At 39.0% G+C, this 22,760-nt stretch overlaps 1 long non-coding RNA gene across 1 annotated transcript in view; it reads left to right on the forward strand.

Moving 5' to 3' along the window:
- LOC131499137 (uncharacterized) overlaps positions 1–22,760 on the forward strand; it is a 302,367-nt gene that overhangs the window by 206,934 nt on the left and 72,673 nt on the right. Inside the window, exon 2 of the long non-coding RNA XR_009255738.1 lies at positions 4,430–4,695. This is a non-coding gene — a long non-coding RNA (uncharacterized LOC131499137). The remainder of the gene's footprint in view (positions 1–4,429; positions 4,696–22,760) is intronic.

The following is a 22,760-nucleotide window of genomic DNA, read 5'->3' on the forward strand; positions in this document are numbered from 1 at the left end:
ATGTTTCTGGCACAATTGGATATCCATGGGCAAATCAAAAAACCTTCAGCCTAAGTTCACAAAGTATACAAAAATTAATTCAAAGTGGATTGCAGAGTTAAGTATAAATCATAAAAATCTAAAACTATTAGAAAAAATGTTTAGGATCTAGGACTAAGAAAGATTTCTTTTTTTTTAAAGTTTATTTTATTTATTTATTTTAAGAGACAGCATGCTCAGAGGAGCAGGGGAGGAGCAGAGCGAGAGGGAGAGAGAGAATCCCAAGCAGACTGTCAGTGCAGAGCCTGAGGTAGGGTTCAAACTCACAAACCGTGAGATCATGACCTGAGCCAAAATCAAGAGGCAGACACTTAACCAACTGAGCCACCCAGACATCCCTAGGAAAGATTCCTTAGAGTTGAAACCAAAAGCCCAATCTATGTAAGGAAAACTTGATAAACTGCCTCGACAAAATTAACTCTTACAATGTGAAAGATCTTTTTAGGAGGATGAAATAATAAGCTACAGACTGGAAGAAACTATTTGCAAACCTCATATCCAACAAAGGACTAGTTCTAGGCTATATAAAAACTTTTAAAACTTAAAAACAAAAAGCAAAAAAAAAAAAGCAAATAATCCAATTAGAAAATGGCAAATGACATGAAGAGTCATTTCACCAAATATGATACACAAATAGCAAATAGGTCCATGGAAAGATGTTCAACATATTAGCTGTTTGGAAATACAATGCTATCATTACACACTTATTAGATGGGATGAAAAAAAAAAAGTGACAAAACCAAATACTGGTGGGGATGCAGAAAAATCAAATTACTCATCCATTGCTTGTGGGAATGTAAAATGATGCAACTATTCTAGCAAAAAGTTTGGGAGTTTCTTAAAAACTGAACATGTAATTATACAACCCAGCAATGGTATTCCCAGATATTTCCACCAGAGAAAAGAATACCTGTATACCATGCAGGAATCTGTACGTGAATGTTTATAACAACTTTATTTGTAATAACAAAAAACTGGAAACAACTAGATGTTTTACCTAGTGGTAAAATGAACAGTGGTACCACCATACTGTGGAATTCTACCCACAATAAAAGGAACAAACTATAGATATACACAGCACCTTGAATTAACCACCAGAGAATTATGCTGAATGGAAAAGCCAACCCCAAAGGTTACATACTGTATGTTTTTATTTATATAACATTCCTTAATTGGCAATGCATAAATGGAGAACAGATTTGTAGTTGCCAAGGATTAAGGAGAGAGTGGGGATGGGAGGGAAGGGGGTATGGCTATAAAAGGTCAATAGAAAAGACCCCTGTGATTATGAATTATTCTGTATCCCGGCTATATCAGTGTCAATATCCTGGCTGTAATATTGTACTGTAGTTTTGGAAGATGATGTCATTGGAGGAAACTAGGTAAAGAGTACGTGTGATGTCTGTGTATTATTTTTCCAACTGCGAGTGAATTGGCAGTTATCTCAAAAAATGTTTAATAAATAAAAAAACCCAAGAGCTCAAGGCATGGAGAGACTACAAACTTTTCCACATTTAAAATTGGGGCATGTGGGTGGCTCAGTTGGTTTAGTGCCCGACTTCAGCTCAGGTCATGATCTCGCGGTTCTTGAGTTCAAGCCCTGTGTTGGGCTCCATGCTGACAGCTCAGAGCCTGGAGCCTGCTTCAGATTCTGTGTCTCCCTGTCTCTCTGCTCCTTCCCTGCTCATGCTCTGTCTCTTTCTCTCTCTCAAAAATAAATAAACATAAAAAAATTAACATAAAATTAACTTTTTGTATTTTCTCTGCTCTAGTTTGGAGGAATTAACTTATTCAGTCGATCTCACATAAATGTCTATCCTGTCTTCTGCCCCGATCTTACTTACCCCATCAATAGGTAAATAAGTGAGGAGAAAGAGGTGCTACACAAGCAGATGGATGAGTTTGCTTGATTAGCTTCAGTAATTAAGCAGATGAGTTTCTTAGGCAAGTCAGTTGGAATACTCTAGACTGGGATATTTATTCTACTTGTCATTGTAGGCAGATTTCAGTTGCTACTAATATGGAGCTTTATTGATATGTTTCAGTTATGTTGGGTCCCTGATTATTTCAAGCAGGGAAAAAACAGTTTACAGAAAGGTGATAAGAAATCATTTTAGGGGCACCTGGGTGGCTCAGTCAGTTAAGCGTCTGACTTCAGCATGGGTCATGATCTCAGGGCTAGTGAGTTCGAGCCTCGCGTCGGGCTCTGTGCTGACAGCTCAGAACCTGGAGCCTGCTTCGGACTCTGTCCGTCTCTCTCTGCCCCTCCTCCTTTCGTTTTCTCTCTACTCTCTTTCTCTTTCTCTCTCAGAAATAAATATTAAAAAAAAAAAAGAAATCATCTTAATTTTTTTTTACTAAGAAGGAAAAATATCATACAAAATATTGAGAGATGAAGGCTGGGGTGAGCAACAGGGAGAAGTAAACTACAGTAGGTAGAGAGAGGTGATCAGCATGAGGACAAAAACCAAGAGAGTCAGAGAATCTTAGAGCTCAGGTAGAAGATTTTACTTGTGTGTCTTAGGCAGTGGGTAACCACTGTGGGACTGAAATTTATGTTTAAAGGGAAGAGAGAAGAAGAAAGAGGGGGGATAAGAACGTTAGAATGAGGGAGGGAGAGAGATTTCGTTAAGGATAAATTTTGTAGTTGACTAAAGAGGGGACAGGAAAAGGAAAACCAACAGTTATTACCAAAATAGGAAACTACTGGGGGGCAAGGGTTGTGATGATGCAGGCCAAAATGGTTCAGGCACCTTTCTGTGAAGCCAGCCCATTGAAATGACAGGAAAACATTTTCAACAACAGAGCTCAAGTGCTCTCTTCCCAAGTAGTGTTACAGTCCTCCCAGAAGTTAAAAGAGATGCATCCTTTCCTTCCAGAAGGAATGCAACTTCAACCAGGTTAACATGTCTCTCCTGAGCTAGGCTGTGTGCAAAGAACTTTCCGTGCATTATCTCTTTTGGGCATCACCATGAAGCAGGTATTACTCTCTCATTTTATAGGTGATGGAATGAGGTTCAGAGAGGTCACATAGCTCTTGCAAGGTCATCCTGCTAATAAGTAGCAGATCCACATGGAAGGAAACTTTCCAGCTCCCACAGTGCAATCAAAGCCAGGTGCTTCAGGGCTGCTACTGGTAGGAGAAACATTCTATGAAAGGAAAGGCCAGATCTCATTGCCTCCATATTTGATGATCAGGATTTACACTCCCACTGGGGGTGTCTCATCATTACCTCTCGACCCACCAGGCTGGTTTCAAGGGAAATGCTATCCCATGGAAGAAAACTGTTGGTTTCCTCAATAAAACTCCTCCCACATTAGAAGAGGACTATATTGGTTATCGGGGGGAGGGTACAGGAAGGGGGAGAAATGGGTCTTCTAGTCTACTCAAAAACACAAGCCACCCTCCATATGTGGTGGTTCCTCTTCATTTCTAACCCCAAGAAATCAGTGGACTCCGTCCCTTCTGAATGTTATCTCTAGTCTGTCAGATCCTAGAGCCCACAATCCTTCCATTACACCACACTGACGGGAACTTACGGGGCCACACTCTGACTGCCATTTAAGTACTTTTGCCTGAAAGGTTATCACAAAATTTAAAACGGAGGTAGGCAGAGAATTATCAATACTTCAAGTGTACACATATGGTTTTCAGTAGTTGATGGTTAGTAGTTTTCTGTTAAATAAATAAATTGTCAGATGCAGCTTGATTCAATCTTTCTATCCAGATAGAACATAGAATGACATCTGGATCCCATTCTCCAGGCCTTGGAGCAGCTCTTCATTCATTTCAAGGTTGTAATTTTCATTTTGATGTCAAGGCAGCTACTTTTAGAACTGAAACAGAAGAGATGAAAGCTTGTGATTTTTGAGTGCACCTGTTTTGTTGTTGTTGTTGTTGTTGTTTCTACCATAGTTGGCTGTGGTCTTTTCTATCAGAACATATTGTCTTACGTTTTCACAGTTTTTAGCACTAAGTGCTCTGTGTCAAGAAAGTAACAGTTGCCCAGGAGATTCTATTGTTTTGGATATTTTCTAGAGGATGTAGCCCCTGTGACACTTTGGTTTATCTTTTTGCTTTTTGCTTTGTGTTGTATGGATGGTGATCTGTATAACCACATGGGCCTCCCTATGCTGCAGAAGATAAGGAAGGAAGGAAGGAAGGAAGGAAGGAAGGAAGGAAGGAAGGAAGGAAGGAAGGAAGGAAGGAAAGAAAGAAGGAAGGAAGGAAGGAAGGAAGGAAGGAAGGAAGGAAGGAAGGAAGGAAGGAGGAAGGAAGGGAGGGAGAGAGGGAGGGAGGAATCTCTTTAATTTGGAAACTGATCCCTGTCTCTAGCTATTTTTAAAACTCAACAAATTGAGAAAGCTCTTTCTTTTCTTTTCTTTCCAGGGACTTGAAAAGGGAAATGAGGAGCAACTATAAAGTGTCTGTGTCTCATGACCCTGTCAGATTCTCAGGGAAATGAACGTATACAAGGCTACAGGCCATCCCAGCAAAAGAGGCAACAGGCTTCTGACTCTTGAGGAAACCTCTGCCCGCCTGCCCTTCTCCCATTGATGGGAGGGCTCCTCCAGCACGCCACTATTTTCTGGACTTTTCAAAGTCAGCAAGTATGGCTTCCTGCATCGAGAGGTCTGAGTAGCCATTTTTCCCAGGTAAGTGATAACTTCTGCTTCAGATTCTAAGAATTCTAAAGAATAAAAAATAAACAATGCAATGTGGTTTGGGAAAGGCCACCCATCGCCTGCGTGGTAGGGCATGTGCCTCAAGTGGCAGTGGCAATGAAGCCCCTACCAACCTAGATTAAAGGATTTCTCCGGTGTGTCCCCTCACACCTCCCCAAATCAAACATACTCCCTCTGTAAAAATAAATTTGGTACCTGCTTCTTAACAAACAAACCCTTTGAGGACAAAAAAAAATGCAATATTTAAAAAAAAAAAGAAGAAAATTACATGTGTATTTTCTCCTGACACAGTTTTAAAAGCTGTTTGTAGCTGATTTACAATGCTCATAGTATTCAGCTTTTCATTTGAAATTCTAATAAGTGCTTTGAATGGGTTGGAGCTTGTTAGAAAGTAAAGGGAATGAAATGTCTTCATTGAATTGTATGGTTTTACTGGCTTCCTCATGGATGTCCTAGCTCTCTCCTCACTGTCACCTTTCTTTCCATGGATTGTTGTTGAGTTGATATGGACAACAAAAGCAAATAAGGAGTCAAAGGATGACTGTGTAGAACCGTCACGTATGTTCCATTTTGACAGCCACCTAGGTCTCTATTTCCACCCCTTCATTTGCATATTCCTATGATATGCAAATGAATTAGAAGAAACAGTTTTTTCCACTCTCCCAAGAAATTCTCCTCTAAAAATCCAAATATAAAGTCTCTGGGAAGTGTTTGCACCTCTCAGATCAGTGGTGCTATTTTTATGGACTAAATGTGGTCACCTGTGTTCTAAAAGCAATGTTGACTGACATGAAAACCAGGCCTGTGTAGATCTTACTTCCTATCCATAGGCCATGCTGTAATTTTATAAGCTACCCCATCTGTGATGGGCATCAAACATGCCATAATAATTTGAAAAGGCAGTTGGAATTTATAACAATAAAATTCCATTTCTAAATCATTTAAAAAATAAATAGCATGTTCTTGGCATCAGAGGTCTAATTCTCACTTGTTCTGACCTTGACAAAGATAAATCGAGGCCCAAGTTAGTGTGTATAGCAGCTTTTTTTTTGTTTTTGTTTTTTGTTTCTGTTTTGTTTTGTTTTGTTTACTGCTTTATGTTCTAATATCCTTGCTTTCCCAACACTGTTATTATAAATGATGGAAAAATCTTGAATATTTGCATAACATTATAGAAGATTTGTGAAAAGGATACGATGTTACTTATGCAAACTATATATATCTTTTCTTGTGTGTTTGTAGTCACTTCTCACTCCTCTCCCTTAGCCGCACACCCCCTTTCTGGAGGATGACTTTCTAACTTGGAAAAAGAACTAGGAATTGTGAAGGGCTTGAGTGGGTTGAGGAATGAATAGAAGCTAAAAAAATTGAGACATGTGGATTGGCTCTTCTGAGAAATTGGTTGTGTGAGGTGAGGTGAGAGAGGCTTGGTGTTTTGCTAACTAACCTGAGTAAAATTTCTGGAGAAAAAGCAGAATTTGGTAGGTCTAATGGTCTCACTACTGTGTTCAGGGTTTCAAAGAACACGTGTGAAATCCTTATAAGATATTTATTCCCTCGGGATTGTCATCAACTTGAAAATTCTGACTAATTTTACCATCTGCTCTTTGCTTCAAAAATGCACCATGTTTATATCATCTGTAAAGTAGTTTCTGGTTGTATAAGGTTGTCTGAATTTTCTCTCTAGAATAAAAGTAACAGGGATCTGAAATGAGTAACAGGCAGCAAAAGCATAGTAGCATATTAAAGCCTCTTAGGATGTTCCAGTGTCCTCCGGTGCTTTACAAACCACCTCGAAATACAGTGGTGGAAAACAATGAATTTATTATGCTCATGGATTCTGTGGGTCAGGTATTTGGATAGGGCACAGTGGGGGTGCCGTGTTTCTCCGCCGTGTTGAGAGCTCAGCACTGATTAAATGAGAAGAGATTCTTGGCTATGTTGGATTCAACATCTGTGTCTTCATGTGACCATATTACTGGCACCTTTTCAGGTTGGAAAAATGTTTTACGTACCTCAGATTTCCTACGTGCATGAGACTCTCTTCAGTGTCTCACCGCCAGCTGGAAGAGTTCATTATATTTTTAATGTGATAAAAAATTTAAATAAAATAGTGATTTTTATATACAGACGTTGATGAAAAATGTGTTTTTAAAGCAGTAAATTAAAATCTCATTAATATTTCAGTGAGAATATTTTGTGCTTATCTGTTTCATCTCTATTTTTGACCTATGGCTTAGAGTTCACAGCATGAAGGAGATGGTGAAATCTGTTCACCATAAAATGTTAATTATAAGTAAATTACAGCACAAACGTTCAATCAGCCACATTAATTCTATATAAAGTGAATTATTGTAGCAGAAAATTTTGAAATGTGACTGAATTTTGTAATCTTCAGTTTCCTTTTTCTACCTTTTACTCCAACTCTGATTCCCATGTGTTTATCCCAGAAACTCTTGAGATCTTTGTATAGAGTTGAGTTCATTCTACTCACTGTGTTTTGAAAGTTAAATACAGTGTGCACCACCCACCCCCATCTCTGCAAATGATTCTGATTTGTATATAACTCTGTTTGCCCCATGGCAACTTAAATGAAATCTTTGATATTTTTCGAGCAGAGAGTTTGGCTTTTAAATGAAGGTGTTGGGTTTGTCATATGAAAGAGTTCTCTTCTAAAATGTGATCAAAATGTTCTCACATATGTCATTCATATATATATATAATTGTCATTTTCTCTTGGATTTAGGTCTGTTTTAAAGTTGCAAACTTTTTTTTTAAAATTGCTTTTATAACAAAAAACCAGTGGATCTTCCATCTGGAACCATCTTAGTCACAGAAAAATCCTAAGGGAATCAAAAATCTTACCCGAAGAGTAATAATAATTTAGAAAATGCTTAAATTCTCAAAACATCCAGACTGCATAAGGCTCATTCCTCAACGAAGTTGATTGTTCATTAAAAGCAAAAATATTGATGCTTCCTTGAGCAAGAATGGCTCTATATATTCATTTTGTAATCAGAAATAGGGATGCTGCTCATTATTAATAGTGCGGTGACTAGATGCCATTAGGTACTGCATTCAAAAGAAGACATAGATTTTGCAAAGTACTAGGGGGCATTACTTTTCATTACTTGGTACAACTAACAGCCAACTGAATTTAAATTAGCCTGAAAGAATTACATAGTAATGGTTGCCAACTCCTACTTGTCTTCAGGTCTAAAGTATGTGATGGATCTAATATGCCACTTTCGATTTATCAGGGTCTAGTATATCCTAGTGGATCTAGAATGTTTTGTTGAAAATTTGGATCCCATTTCAGACCCCTAAGACAGAAGCTGCCGACTGTCTCCTGGTCTCATCTCACCCCCTCTGCTAACATTATTGCTTAGGTATCTACTCTGTGACCGCAAGAGAACTTCATGACTTAATGGCAGATAAAGAATGGCACATGCATTGTTACCTACCAATGTCTGGCTTGTGTATTAAGGATCAGTGTTCGCATTAGTTGAAGGTAGAGTCTTTGTTCCCTCAGATAAGCCATTCCATTTAACGCTCATTAACTCAACAGAAGGCTGAAGCATCCAAGAACAATGGAAATGCTTTATAGACTGGATTAATAAAGGAAGATGCAGAAATGGGAATCATAGTACTATTAAGAGAAAACAACTCCCACTGTAAGAGGGATAAGGGAAAGAATTTCCAATTTGCTAATGGAAGAAGCTGTTAATCTGTAAATGTATGCAGGCATTGGTGAGTCCTCCTTTGACATGCTCAGAAAACCTTGAAGATTAAAATATCTGAGAGAGTCAGAATTAGGGATCTGGTAACCATTAAAAAAAAAGGAGCATCCACTTCCTAAGAGGCTCAATCTTCTGAAGAAAATAGCAGAATAAACAATGTAGTAAAGTTGAAATGACAGCTACTTTAATCTGAAACCATAGGCAAAAATAAGAAAAAAATAAAGATGATGTGATGCTTCTGTTATCATTTTCTCCCCTTTCTTTATGCCCTAATTCCAATCTGGGCTTTTAGCATCATCCAGCTTCTACTTTACTTTTGTGCCAGGTAGAAAATCATGAATACATTGATAACATGTTGATAGAAGCCTGTATTTTTTATAGAGTTATGGCTATTGTTTTTGTAAAGATTTTATATGTTCACATTATAAGATTAAAAATGGTAAAGTACAAAAAAGAAAGCAGAATTTCACTAAAAATTTCACCACTCAATACTAGTTATCTTTCTCATTTGGTAAACATTTCTGCAAGAATTTGTTTACCATGCATACAAAAGAAAGAGAAGAGCAAGAGAGGAACAGAATGAAAGGCTCAAAGAGACTGAGAAAAATTGAGATTTTTAAAAAGGCATTATGTATCACAAAAATAACAACTATTAATTGTAATGGTACTAAATTATTATGTTAAAACTTAACAGGAGAAATTTAAAGGTGAAATTGAAGATATTTCTGATTCTCAAGAGGGAGAAATATGTTTCCTATATTTTTCATAAAATTTTTTAAATTAATAATTAATTTAAATTTACATCCAAGTTAGTTAGCATATAGTGCAATAATGGTTTCAGGAGTAGATTCCAGTGATTCATCCCCTATGTATAACACCCACTGCTCATCCCAACAAGTGTCTTCCTTAATGCTCCTTACCCATTTAGCCCATCCCTCCAACTACAACCCCTCCAGCAACGCTCAGTTTGTTCTCTGTATTTAAGAATCTCATGTTTTGTCCCTCTCCTTGCTTTTAGATTATTTTTGCTTCTCTTCCCTTATGTTCATCTGTTAGTGTCTTAAGTTCCACAAATGAGTGCAGTCATATGATAATAGAATATACTTCTTAAATGATTTTTCTATAATTAAGAAAAAAGATTAGGAAAAAGCTTTGTCTAGGTTCCTTATTCTTTTTTAACTTCCTGTTTTCAGTATTACATAATAGTAGTTGACTCCCTGCTTACAAGATGAGAAAATAAGCATGCAGCCACCCAATTTCCTTCTCATTTCCTGATATTTATTGGTTATTGCTTTACTTTGTCATAGCTATGACATTTGTCATCTTGTTCTGAACCATAAATAACACATTAATTAAATAACACCAATTCAATGCTCAAGTTTTGAGACCTATGTTCTCCCATTATTAAAATGTTATTTCTTTTTTAGTTGGATGAGCTTTATTTTTTTTTCAAGTTTATTTATTTTGAGAGAGAGAGCACAAGTCAGGGAGGGACAGAGAGAGAGGGAAAGAGAGAATCCCAAGCAGCCTCCACACCACCAGTGCAGAGTCCAATGTGGGGCCTGAACCCATGAAACCATGAGATTATGACCTGAGCTGAAACCAAGAGTTGAATACTTAACTGACTGAGCCACCCAGATGCCCCATGGATGAACTTCATTTTTAGATAGACTTTTAGAAGATATGTAAATGCCATATTTTAAGTTCTTGCATGCTTGAGAATGTATGTTGGTTTTATATTCAAGGTGTAGTATCAAGGCATAGGAAGTAAAATAAAAACAAATAAATGAATAATTGAAAGGACATTTTAGCTGGCTATAAAATTTTACCATTATGCTTTCTTTCCTCAGAACTTTATAGACCTTTGTTCATTGTTTCCTGGCAGTGGGTACTGTCCTTTAGTCACAAAGTTGTCCTTTATATATTGTTTTCTGGGTAGATAGACGCATGGATTCCATACTCCAAGTTCCTTCATATTTGAGAATGTCTCAATGTTGTGCTTGTAATGAACATCAACTTGCCTGAATATGATATTCTACAGAGAATACATTTTTTTAACACCTTGTAAATACTGCTTCTTTGTCTTCTAGGATTAAATAATATGGAAAACACTGAGGCTCATCTAACTTTTCTTTTTATGGAGAAATTGATTTTTCTACCTGAATAACTAAAAAAAATTTTCTTTGTCTTTTAAACTCAACAATTAAACTAGGATATGCCTTGCATCAAGTAGTTAGTATCAGTTTTTCCTAGAATATTCTGTATTCTTGGATTGATATATCTATTTATTCTTTTTTTAAGATACTTTTTTCCCTTTATATATCTGACTTTTGTCTCATCTGTTATATCCTCTGCTTCAGGGCCATTAGTTATTTTTTCTTTTTCTCTTTTCCCTTCCATTCACTTAGATTATCTCAAGGCCTTTCCCTATGCCACAAATTCTATTCTCAGTCATGTTTATTATGTTCAACTTATGCTCATTTATTTATTCATTATATAATGATGTTTTGCTCCTCAATTTGTCTCCAAAGCTCCACAATGTATTTTTCTTATATCATTTTGCTACTTTAGTAGCCTAGCTTTTCGCAACGATTTAAGTAAATTTGTGACATATTAAATGATTCTTTAGCATGAAGTACTCAAAAATAAATTTTGTTTTACCTTGGTTTGTAGTTTCTTCCAGATGAGTATTCCATCTCTCTTTTGTATGTCTTACTTCCTTTTTAATCTTCTTTGACATGTAATCTTTTGAGATCCTTGCATTAATGTGGGGATGTATCTTAGTGGATTTGTTACCCTGGATTGGCTGTGGGCATACTCATATCTCTCCCACCTCACATATAGCAAGGCTGTCAAAATCCAAATCCAAATTTGAGCATTTGGCAAAGATCCTCACATATTGATAAATGCCTGTGGGCTAAAGAAGGGCTCTTGTGCTCCACATTCCTTTCAGAGTTCTGGAAGTCCCTTCAGCTTGACCAGTTCCTTGATTTCTCATCAGGTCCTCAATGCTTTTAAGGTGTTTTACTATTTTATCCAGTTGTTTTCAGTAGAATTCAGCAGAGTCCTAGTCTGAAAGATCTAGTTTGTTATTGAAAATGGAGGCCCCTTCATGTTTTTTTTTTTTAAAAATCATTCATTCAGTCAGTCACTCAGTCATCCAATCATTTATTCATTCATCTGTTCTTGCTTAATCTGTGAAGCCCTATGGAGGCCTTCTTTTTGTACTGATAGACGTTGGGTAAATCTTACTGATCCCTTCCTATTTTTATCTGAGACCTGTTTTTCTTCCTACCAACCGCTTAGTGTTCTGTCCTGTTGTCTCTATCCAGAGTACTTTGAAGGGGGATTAATCTGATGGGCTTTGTCTCAGAGAGTCAAGAACTCTGCTCTTCTCCTGAGATTTTATTAAATGCCACTCATCAGAATTCATGTCATCAAGTTGGGAATATACCTTATTACCCTGAAGTCCTTCCTCTAAAATAGTGAGCACTGTCCCTCATAAGACTGTCTTATCATGATAGGGTTTCTATTTTTTTTTTGTAATATAATTCATTGTCAAGTTAGCTAACATGCAGGGTATATAGTGTGCTCTTGGCTTCGGGAGTAGATTCCCATGACTCACCGCTTACCTACAACACCCAGTGCTCATCCCAACAAGTGCCCACCTCAATGCCCATCACCCATTTTCCCCTCCTCCCATCTTCCCCTCCCCCCATCAGCCCTCAGTTTGTTCTCTGTATTTAAGAGTCTCTTATGGTTTGCTTCCCTCTCTGTTTGAAACTATTCTTGAAATTACTTTTCTGACACAACCCAAGATGCCTATGCATATCTGTAGTTTGTTTCCAAGCTGTGAGGAATTCAGGGAAAATTCTAAATATTTTCTCTATTTCTTTCAATCATTCTGGGGTTCAGGGTATAGTTGAAAGCAGCACTGAGACATCAAAATATTTTTTTCTCCTCTTCTCAACTGTTATTGTTTGAAGTTTATAGCTTGAGGTTATACCATTTTCTTTGTTTGACTCTCACTGGTGAGCATTTTGCTGGTTTTCACTACTTTTTGTTCCTTTTGTTAGGTAGTGGAACAGGGAGAGTCTGTGATCCAAATTCACTCCACTCTCCACTCCCCCCCACCCCACCCCCGAATCACACACACAAATCTAAGATTCTGCATTTAAGAGAAGACCTCTTAGCAATATTGATGCTATCCCAAAAGAATGACCACTTGTCTTTGTTCGGGTTCTCTCAGAAATAGACCCTGACACAAGTATCCAAGTAAAAGTAATTTATTTGTAGGGTCATCCCAGGAACTGGAAAACGTGTGGTGAAGAAGGCAGGGAAAGGAAGATGCCAATAAAGAGTGTATTAGCAAGCAAGTTGACATTGTGGGCAATGGAAGCTTCATTTAACTAGCAAAACTCAGGGAAGAGTAGAGAACACACACTTCACAGTTATCCCACCTGAGGGAAAACGGAACTGGTATATTTATACACACCTGTTAATCATTGGTCGAGATCTCCTCCCAGGGGTGATAGTACTGCCTACCACAGGTATAAGCAGTGCAGCAGGCTCAGATGGCCAAAGAAAGAGCTCAATGAGATATAGTCCCTAGAAGTTGGATGTTGGGCTCTCATGCCCTGAAATGGTCAAAATTCAATGGAAGATGGTCAGGGCATACTGTATGATTGTGAATTTTAGGCATCTTGGCACTTGGGTGCAGCCAGACTGGGAAGAAAAGAGATCATCCCAAGGCTGCTCAGTGGTACCACTTACATGGTTTCCTGCTTAATACCAAGTATAATAGATCTTAGGCAATGGTCTTTTCTAGTTTATATAGTTATACCAGCTCTTCAAATTCAATAGATGCACTTGAAGAGAAAATTAAGGGAACTATCTTGGGAGGCCTAAAAAAAGGTAAGGGACTATTGTGTTAATTAATACAGCTGGGAAAACCGTGGACTGTGTTGTAATTATATATAATGACATAAAGAGAGACACATATGAATTATATCCATTATATATATGAAAATATTTTTATAAGAGGTGAGTATAGGTGAGGTGATACACACAAAATAAATGTGTATGATGCAGTATGTTGCATGGGTGCTATATGGACACTTCATCGAGAGTATTAAGACTGATGTTGAATTGCGTTCTTATCAGTTCTGATCTGACCTATAGGGAAGGGATCACATATTTCTTATGGAGGCCACAACATAAATACACGCACCCACAATCCCACTTTCAAATAATCCCTTTTATAAAGGCATCATATTGATTTTAATTTTCGACTGTTCTACATGTCACGTTGGATTGGTGTCCCACACACCAATCCCTTTCCCTCTGTATGAAGTATCTAACCTATTGGTTAGAAAGTAGTGACTTACATTAAACCTGAGAGGAAAAGTAAAATGATATCCAAGCTTATTGATTAAGTTGGAGAGAAAAATAATCATGTTAAATATAGGAAATCGGAGAATTCCAGTCAGCTATTTTGCATATAAAATGTATGTGTAGAGTATTCCATTTTCCAAGGCAGGTGTACTTCAGAAGTCCCACTGGAGGGATTAGAAATGTATATATATTCATATTATAAAAAATACCAATTTCCTTCTTTCATGGTTCTTGACAAAATTATCCATATTAGAAATCCTTATTAAAAAAAATTTGACTGTTCTTTGCATGTTTTACTGAGGTAAGTCTAAATGTAGGATGTCAGGTGGGAAAGGGGAGAATGTTTGATATTTATTTATATTACTATATATAACATAATACAGTATAATTATTACATATATTTATTTTCTCTTATAAGAAAAAGCCAAGAGGTAACTACTCACATATATTTTATGTGATTATTTCAGAGTAATGAAATATATACATTGAGAGAGAAAGAGAAGCAGAGACTAAGGTAGACTGAAAGGTAGAATAGCAGGGAATGTGAAAGAGAATGAATTCACCAAAGTCATGAAGCCTTGAAATGTTGAACTTTGGCTTCCATTAGCAAGAGATTTTGGTCAGATGTAAGAAACACCATTTTGGTATGCAGAATAGATAAGTCATCAGAGCAGATCTCTAAAGGATTTTGTGGAGTGCCCACTTCTGAAGATTTTTAGAGAAGAAACTGCCATATTTTTTAAAGTTTATTTATTTATTTATGTATTTTTTTAACGTTTATTTATTTTTGAGACAGAGAGAGACAGAGCATGAACGGGGGAGGGTCAGAGAGAGGGAGACACGGAATCTGAAACAGGCTCCAGGCTCTGAGTTGTCAGCACAAAGCCCGACGCAGGGCTCGAACTCACGGACCACGAGATCATGACCTGAGCCGAAGTCGGCCGCTCAATCGACTGAGCCACCCAGGTGCCCGTATTTATTTATTTTAAGAGAGAAAGAGAAGGAGGGGGCAGGAAGAGAGAGAGAGAGAGAGAGAGAGAGAGAGAGAGAGAGAGAGAGAGAGAGAAAGAAAAGGAGAAAGAATCCCAAGCAGGCTCCATGCTGTGAGTGCAGAGCCCAACACAGGGCTCAATCCTGTGAACCATGAGATCATGACCTGTGTCGAAACAAAGAGTTGGACACTTAACTGACTGAGCCACCCAGGCACCCCAAAGAGAAGAAATCCCATCTTTTACAAAAGGCTTTTGTGAAAGGTTTAGGCCAGAATTTGAGCATTATTATAATGCCTGGAAGCTCTCATTATTCCGTGAAGGGGAATTATCTATTGTTTTAGGAGAATGTACTTACAGAAGCACATCTCAGTAACTTGCATCCACAAAACATTTGCTTCACCAAACTCCTCAGTCTCCAAATCTTTATAGTTATGTCACTAAACATTTAGGCTGCTCCATACACTTATAGATTTGCTTCTTCCACTCTTGGTGTAGTGTTGTCACATTACCTCCACATGTATGGGCTAAATTGTGTCCCTCCCACAGATTCACCTTTTGAAGTCCTACTCTCTAGTAACTCAGAAGGTGCCTGTGTTTGGAGATAGGGTTTTACAGTGATAATTAAATGAAAATGAGGTCCCTAACGGGCTTTAATCCAAGATGACTTGTGCAGAGGGAAGATGATGTGAAGGCACAGGTGGAAGATGGCCACCTACAAGGCAAGAAGAGAGGCCTTGGGAGAAACTAACCTTGCTGATACCTTGATCTTGGATTTCTAGCTGCCAGAACTGTGAGACAATAAATTCCCATTGTTTAAACCCCCGAGGCTGTGCCCCGGCAGCCTTACCAAACTCACACAGACATCCTTCCCCTTTCATCTTACCTCTCTTCTCTTTGCCTTCTCTTGGATGACCAGTTAGGCTAACATTGCTTTTCCTTCTAGTTACACTTAAAACCTACCCCACCCTTGTTTCTTCAGGTCCCCAGTGACGTATCTTCACCCAGAACCATCATTTCCTTCCCCATCAAGGAGGATTAGATCTGGAGTCGTGTCAGGAGAACAGTGTGAATCCCAAGACTCTTGACTCTTGAGCAAGTTTTCATGCACACAGATGTTGTTTTCCCTTATTTCCATTTTAGAAAAGGTGCACATTTTTTAGAGTAATTTTGTATCTATGTGTGGCTCATTACGGTTTACAAAGTATTTTTGTGGACTAAACATTGCCTTAATCCTTCCCACATTTCAAGGAGGTGGTTTTTCAAGACCCTGAAATTCAGAGAGGTTAAGTAACTTGACTGAAATCACACAGCTGGCAAATGGTAGAGCTGGAATTTGAACCAAGGTGAAAATAAGTATGGTCCCAGGTTCCCAAAGCAGGATGGTCAGTGGAGCTGTTTTACACTGCGGCTGCCTGCTCTCTACTCTGAAGTGGACATTCACGAGCTTTGTCTCAGTGTGCATCATTACCTCATGAGAGGTAATGATGAGGTGTTTGCTCATGAATCATTATTACCCCAAAGAAATTGGAAGCTCTGGGGAGGCAGGTTCTGGGCTGTGCTTTCTGCTTAGTTATAGTGTTTGAGGAATGTTTGTTGATTAATTGGTTAAGTGGACGTCTTTTCCCAGAGAATTTGGCACAGTTCTTGGCATCAGGTTTTCCAAAGACATATGCCAAAGTGACAGGGATCTTGCAACGTTGGTCTGGTCATTTTAGATGAAGGTTAGGAAAGGCTTTGTGTAAAAATAATACTGTGGATTGGCATTATCATTATTATACCCTGTATTTATATAGCATGCTCGTGTGCTTGCTCTTGAGCTCTCTCCTTCTCTCTCTCTCTCTCTCTCTCTCTCTCTCTCTCTCTCTCTCTCTCTGGCTCATCGTCATTTGTAAGCAGTGGGCCTTATCCTGCTGCTAAATAGAAAATAAATTGCTTATCTCTTGCAAGAGAATTAACTCTTTCAGGGCACTGGGGTACCATTTAGTAAATTAGTAATCCTCTAAATGGCACTCTAGATACATAAGATCCCCCATATAAACTGGAAAATGAACGTGTTCCCAGTGCTTAAAAGAAATCAGGGCATGCCTAACAGAAATCAGACAGCAAGCTAAAAACGTATGTAATGTATTTATCTCTGTCCTCTAATAACTTTGTATTCATTCTCACGGAAATCTGTTTGTGACTAAAGATGAATCTACTTGCTAAAAGCTGGCACTTCTGATCTTTTTAATGTACTAATATGAGAGCAATACAGGGGAAAGGGGCAGGTGATAGAAAAAGCAGAGTGGTGGTGTTTATACACATGGAAGCAGTGACAATTTGTTCAACTAAACAGATTTTGAGAAACTAATGAGTTTTTTAAAAAAATGATTTGAAAGGCTAGCCTAGATAGTTTCCTTAGATCCTGAAAATATTCATCCACTACGAAAATAGTAGTGAATTGGAATTAGCCTCATGGATCTCCTTGGAACCATTGCCACGTTAGGGAGGGGCCCCACCATGAGTCAGCAGTAGCGTTAGAAATTCAACTCCTAAGCCCTCAGAAATGAAGATGAGGGAATTAACACAAACGTGTAGGTGCTGGAGCTTTTCCATGGCTGGTACGGAGACAGAAATGGCTAATTGGTACTGAACTGGCTTTTTTTTTTTTTTAAAGCAAATCAACTGCAATCTTCTCTCTTGTTTTCACTTTCTCTCTCTTGCACGTCCCCCACCTGCTGCCTTTAAGATGTTGCTTTCAAAATTATGATCTGATCACTTCATCTCATTTAAAATTTTCAGAGTTCACTCATTGGCTCAAATGCCTCTTGGACGCACCTGCTCGTTGAAGTGTTGCTACACTGAATTCTGATTGTAATTCAGTAACGCGTTATTGATTGTTGAGACCTTCGGTTTATGTGCAATGAGATAGAATTTGGAAACTGGTGGTGTCTTATTGACTTTCTGATTTGTGCTGCTGGGAAGCTCATCGGATGGTCAAATGGGTTGCTGCCAGGCAGTTTGGCAATTCAGTAAACACTCTGTGGTTATTCCTCCGAATTGTGTAGCATTCCCCTCAGTGCCCTCTCCCTCATCTAGATCCCACGTGCTCAGGAACAACACATTTGATGACTAACTGCCATCCTGGTTCCTCTCCCTCAGCTCCATGTCCAGGAGTTAGCATCTCTCTGAAGCATCATCCCTCCTCTTTGGTTTTTTCTTTCCTCTTCCTGCCCCACTGACAGCCGGCTGCCAGGGGCCTCTTTACACAAGCCTCAGCTTTTCAAGGTAAATATGCCACGTAAGTCCAATTTCAGCAATCCACACACCTCTGAGCCCCTCAAACTCCAAGGAGCATCCTTAAAGAGAAGAATCAGCAGGCTGCTAAAAAGAAATCAAAGGAGATCAGCAAAATGTCTTGAAAGGGAGAAGGAAAGATGAGCCACAGAGACTAACAGCCTTCATTTTCCAGTAAGCAATGTGACTGGCGACAAAAATAAACACTAATGGGGAAAGTGTATATTCAGGCTAATTGTATAATTGCTGGTTGCTTTCTGTACATCACACAGAGATTGAAGTAATGTAGCACCAGGAAGTAGCTCAGTGGTTTCCCTCCTGCATACGTAAACATTTTGCATTTCACGAGTAGACGTCCAAAAGTACCCGGTTTGAGGATTCTAACACCTATCACTCACCATCTCAAGATGAAGGTCAGTTGAAGTAGTGCTCTGAGCTCAGAGGTAGCCAAGTGAGGTGAACAAAGCCGGCACGAGAAACGGAACCACTAATTCATCTCCCAGGTGGCCCTTTTAATATTCGAAACCCCATTTAATCATCCAGCAGTAGATTGAACCAAGGAGCCTGGTCAGCAGTGTCCTTCTGCTGACTGACTTTTCAAACTTTCCAGCAAGTAAGGAAGCTGATGGATTTCTTATCCTGCCCCTCCTGCTGATACTAGACCCGCAGAGACTTTTCGGAGGATGAGAAAGCTAGGTTCTATTCATTTCCTTTGGTTTTGCTAGGAGGGCAACTCCCGCCACTGGGTTATATCCTAGGATGGTATGAGACAGATGTGCTTCTCTTGTCTAAATCTCCAGCCCTTCCTTTTTGGCATTTCATCACTTATAGATTTTCACTCTCCTCAGCAAACACAGCCACGGGCTTCCTTGCTCTGAGGCTCTGTCACCTCTGTCTCCGATCCTGGTTGCCATTTCCTTTGCTGTTTGTGACCCCGATTTCCTCTTGAGTAGAAAACACCATCGCGGTCTGGACAAGTGGGAAGTTCTTACAAAGGGGGCATTTGCACTGCTGTTCTTGCGGTAATTACCATACATTTTATTTTCAATTTTTCAAGAAGAAGCTGGAAATCAGGAAAGAGTTTGAGGTTCTGAAAATTCTCATTTGACGTAAATTTAGTAATAATTATTAAGGGTTATTACTAACACATTATTGTTTTTTTTTACTTTATAGCTGAGGATTTTCTTTTTAATTCCTGAATTTTATAGAACCCAGAAGCAATGCCTAGATGAATACAATTTGCATTTGATATTTATTATTTTTTTCCTGTCAATGTAGAAAATTGCTCATTCACAAGAACTTAAAATACATTTTGATGATTATTTCTTTCATCCAGTTATGTGCATTTTGTAATGTGCTTTCACATCCTCTTCGCTCATGATTTCTGTGGCTTTGTTCAAATGGTCACGACTGCCTTTGAGCCACTGAATTCATAATGATTGATGGACTTATCCCAGGGACCGAATTATCAGCATCTACCCTTCTGCAGGGAAAACATCTTTACCAGGGAAGATCCAATTTTTGTTTCCCCCTATTTGTTGTTAATCTGACTTTGTGATAATGTCGTCAAGCCTTATTCTATACTTTTTCTTGTTGAGCTCGAGTTCTCAGGAGCTGAGAGTTGCAGGAATGGGAGAGAGTGATAAAGTGGGACAATGGAATTAGGCAAATACACTTTTGACATTCCCCTGCCTCAGACGTACAATTGATGGACCCACCTTTGTCATGTCTTAGGTTTAGGGCACGTGTCCGTCCAATCAAGCTCTGTTAGACCATCTGACTCAAGAAAAGGAAACCAAATAAAAAGCTGAACATCTATGTTGAAAGAAAATATTGCCTTTAACTTTGAGCTTTCTTTGGTGCCCGTTGGTTTAAAAAAGAGGCATAATATTGAGAAAGACTGGGGGCACCTGGATGGCTCAGTCGGTTAAGCGCTAGACTTCAGCTCAGGTCATGATCTCACCGTTTGTGAGTTTGAGCCCCGCATCAGGCTCTGTGCTGACAGCTTAGAGCCTGCAGCCTGCTTCAGATTCTGTGTGTGTGTCTCTCTCTCTGCCCCTCCCCTGCTTGCACTCTGTCTCTCTTTCTCTCTGAAAAATAAATAAACGTTAAAAAAAAATGTTGAGAAAGACTACAGAGGAATTTTCAAGGACCCCTTTGGTCTGCAAATACTTTGAAAAACTAACAGGCATGAATGCTTAGTGGGTAAAGTCGGCAAATAGGGCATATCTAGAAACGAGTGAGATATAACTTTATTTTGATTAACATTTCCAAGTTGGAAACAGTTTTACACTCCAAAAGCTGGTAAACATGGATTTGTTAGTGAAAATATCGTTAATAGATGATCTCATTTATTCAGAAATTACATACAGTTTTATTGTCTAGAACAAAATAAAAAACGCCTAAGCAATAGCGGGGAAAAGCCTTCTACAGAAAAAATGGTATGACACCAAATGTGCACACTGATGAGGTCAAAGAAACTTTGACATATTCTTATTTAATGTGTTTTAGGAATATTTTATTAAAATATTTATTTACTTATTTATTTAAAATTTTGTTAATGTTTATTTATTTTTGAGAGAGTGAGAAACAGTGCGAGCAGGGAAGGGGCAGAGAGAGACGGAGACACAGAATGGGAAGCAGGCTACAGGCTTTGAGCTGTCAGGATAGAGCCGAATGCAGGAGTTGGACTGAGCCGAAATCAGACGCTTAACTGACTGCCACCTAGGCACACCCCTAAAATATTTAAAGTGAAAACAAAATTTTGGTGCTTGAAGGCATAAGCTTTAGTTTTCCACTACATACATGAATACTCTTTAATCCCATGCCAATAAAAAAGGCATTGTTGTGCAACACCCCTTTCCTAAAATTAATGCATTAATTTCTGCAACATTTTTTGTAGTTTGCAAGTTAAAGATAGTCACCAGGAAGGGAATTGAGCACCTTATTCTTTCCTCTGTTACTTCTTAGCGGTGTGACCTTGAACCAGTCATTTAATCTCTCTGGCCCTAAGTTTTTTCATCTGCAGAATAAGGTATTTCTCCAAAATTAAGTTTTTCCTATTTGTAAGAAGTCAAGTGATCCTTTAAAAAAAATTTTTTTAATGTATTTCTGAGAGAGACAGATCATCAACAGGGGAGGGGCAGAGAGAGAGAGAGGGAGGCACACAATCTGAAGCAGGCTGCAGGCTCTGAGCTGTCAGCACAGAGCCCGACACAGGGCTCAAGCTCATAAGCCGTAAGATCATGACCTGAGCCGAAGTCAGATGCTTAATGGACTGAGCCACCCAGGCGCCCCAGAAGTCAAATGATTCTTAGGCAGAAGTGGTTCCAGCTGATCACATCAGGCAAGTGGTAGGCTCCAGGCCTCCCCAAAGGCTATTTGGCCAAGAACCTGAGGCCATTTCTGTCTCTGAGAAGCCAGGCTAGCTTGAATCAATTATAAGGCATGCGTGGAGGGAAGAAAATCATGATTTGGAGTTCAAGACAGCCAGTGACACAGAAGTGTGCTTTGAGTCACCTCCCTAAGACTCTTGTATGAATCCAAAGACCTATTTTCGGTGAAGCTCTGTACCATGTCTAGAGAACAGGTTGGATTGCTTTGGTGTCCATCTAGTGGAACATAAAAGCAAACCAGAGCCATTCCCCCCCACTTAAGCCAGGATATTACCTGGCTTCACTGTACACATGGTCTCGGAGAACGTTGTGAGTCAGGCACGTGGGGCCCTGGTAGCCACAGTAGCAGTGATGATGGATAGCCATTGCCCAGTACTCTGGGTCAAGGGAGGACTCACCACCCACTTGGGAAGCATCAGCAGATATGTTCTAGCATGGACATCAGTGCTGGGAAGGTACCCTAGAGGTCTATAAGTCAGCCCAGCCTTCAGTAGCAGATGAGTACCGATAGACTGAAACTGCCCAAGAGACAAACAGCCGTTTCCCAAGGTAGCCACAGTGACTCATTTGTGAGTGCCTGTAGGAACCAACCCAGTGGGTAGGGACACTTGAAAAGAGGCTATGGCAGAATATGAGGGCACTAGCCTGAGAGACAAAACTCATGACTGTGACTGTATCTTGATGGTTCTCAACCAGGGCAATTTTGCCCTTTGGGGACATTTGACAATGCCTGGCATTTTGGTTTGTCATAACTGGGGAAAGGGATGCCACTGGTATCTAATAGATAGAGGACACAAATGTTACAGTATGCAAGACAGTCCCCCAACAAAGAATTATCTGGTCCACAATATCAATAGTACTGAGACTGAGAAACCCTACGGCCCTTCATGCAGGTGTGACAAAGGAAAACACAGATTCCGTCTGCATACACCAAGAACTTGAATCTGTGCCATATGGCCAACCAGTTTAACAATTAGGATGATTCTATGATCATAGTAACAGAAATCATATCAGTAATAATAGCTAACATGTATTGAGGTTTATCTGTTACCTGTTAGACTGTTCTAACCATTTCACAGGTATTCCCTCATTTACTCCATATCACAGCTCTGGAAAGTCAGTAGGATTCTTATCCACAACTTACAGACAATTTAAATAGTGGTGATAGAACTTTATTAGAAAGTATCAGCCAAATTGCTTGCTTGACCAATTTAAGTGATCAGCTAGGGCAAATAGTC

This window comes from Neofelis nebulosa, chromosome 17, assembly GCF_028018385.1.
Source record: "Neofelis nebulosa isolate mNeoNeb1 chromosome 17, mNeoNeb1.pri, whole genome shotgun sequence".
NCBI lineage: Eukaryota > Metazoa > Chordata > Mammalia > Carnivora > Felidae > Neofelis > Neofelis nebulosa.